Genomic DNA, 1,711 nt, shown 5'->3' with positions numbered 1-1,711 from the left:
TAAAAATAAAAAAGGCAGCTCTATTGTAATACGTATTTCAGTAAGTATATGTTTTTTTTCTCCCAGTGTATCCAACATCTAATAAAGGTAAAAAAAAAAAAAAAAAGAAGAAGGAAGGGAGAGGACTTTTCTACATTTCTAAAATCTCTCTTCCTCCCATAGAAATCTAGGAAGTAAAAATTCTCATTGTGGTCCATCAACCAGAGACATGAACCATAAGACTACACCAAGGTTCTGTGGCCTTACCTTAGGGAGATGATATCCCCGGAAGTGAGTGTCCTTGATGACTGAGTGGGGAATACCAAGGGGGATGACATCACCAAATCTCTGAATTTCATGGATGACAGTATCTGTATAAGGTGCCCTTATTTTTTTTTTTTGCCCTATCTTCAAGGGCTGGGAGATGGTGTGAGCCAATCATTCTGTCAATCTCCATCTGGACTTTCTCTAAAAGTGGTAAGGATGGAAGGAGGGGTAACATCAGTGAATGCCAATAATAGTGGGCTTAACAAAGTCACACAAAAGATGACCTGCAGACTGGGGTGGGGGGGTGTCTTGTGAACTCTTTCCTAAGATGTTGGGTTATTGTTCCTTCTCAATGAAAGGATAGTGAAAGAAAGTCAAAGGCTTCATCGTGGGGAAGTCTTGTCTGATGTTTCCACTTTAGTTATGAGTGGGGATCACTTGGGTAATGATGGGTGGGTGGAAATTCATTCAACACTTAAGGCTACCTTTTTCTTTCTTTTTTTTTTTTTTTAACTAAAAATGGGTGTGGCTGGGACTGGTGTCATATCCTTTTGTCCCAGTAACTTGCTTTGTGATCTTGAATAAGCCACTTCCCAACTCTGGCCCCCAAATTGATTACCTGTAAAATAGGGGAATTTGATTAGATAAGAGTTTCTCCAAGTCTGATCTGCAGACTGTGAGCATGAGAACCAATTGAGGGGCTTTTTAATTAGTTGTAAATCAACAATATACTCCAAAGAGTCAAGTCCTTTGTTAACCTCAAAGTGTTCTGTCAAGAACCATGTGCTTTTGTAGACTGCAAAATGCTTTGTGAATGGTACTCCTTGTGACTGAAGCACGCTTCCCACACCATATAGCACTTTACAATTCACCTTATGTACTTTATAAGTATGAAAGTCCCTTTCAAACCATAGGGGCTTCATTAAATGAAAAACGGTTTGTAAACTGTAAATTACCCTGTCAACTTCAAAGTGCTTTGTTAGCCACAAAGCTTTATAATAAGCTACCGATCCCTACAGGGGTGGATCTTTGCTGACAGAAGTTGTCTGTCTTCACCCATCACACGACCACCTTCCAGCATGCCTGCAAGACCCTCAACTCTTTCTGGCCTTCGCCTACCATAAGCCCAGCTCACCTAAAACACCAGGGTTCTTAAGGAGGAGTAGAAACCCATGCAAGAGAGTGTTGCTGGAGCTCTCCGTGCCGGCGAAAAACAGCAAGAGAACCGTGTAGACAAGGTTCTTATTGTGGAACTCACTCTCAGGATCAGAGCTCTCCTGGGGATAGCGATAGACAATCCTTAACATCTCTCCTTGCAAAGATTCTCCCCTTCTGGGTCTTTTCTCCCTGCCCACTTCCATGTTACTCTGTGCCAGTTTTTTCTTTTTCTTTCTTCTTTCTTTCTTTTTTCTTTCTTTCTTTCTTTCTTTCTTTCTTTCTTTCTTTCTTTCTTTCTTTCTTTCTT

The sequence above is a fragment of the Neomonachus schauinslandi genome, chromosome 16 (assembly GCF_002201575.2).
Source record: "Neomonachus schauinslandi chromosome 16, ASM220157v2, whole genome shotgun sequence".
In the NCBI taxonomy this organism is placed as follows: domain Eukaryota; kingdom Metazoa; phylum Chordata; class Mammalia; order Carnivora; family Phocidae; genus Neomonachus; species Neomonachus schauinslandi.
This window is presented reverse-complemented; position numbering follows the sequence as displayed.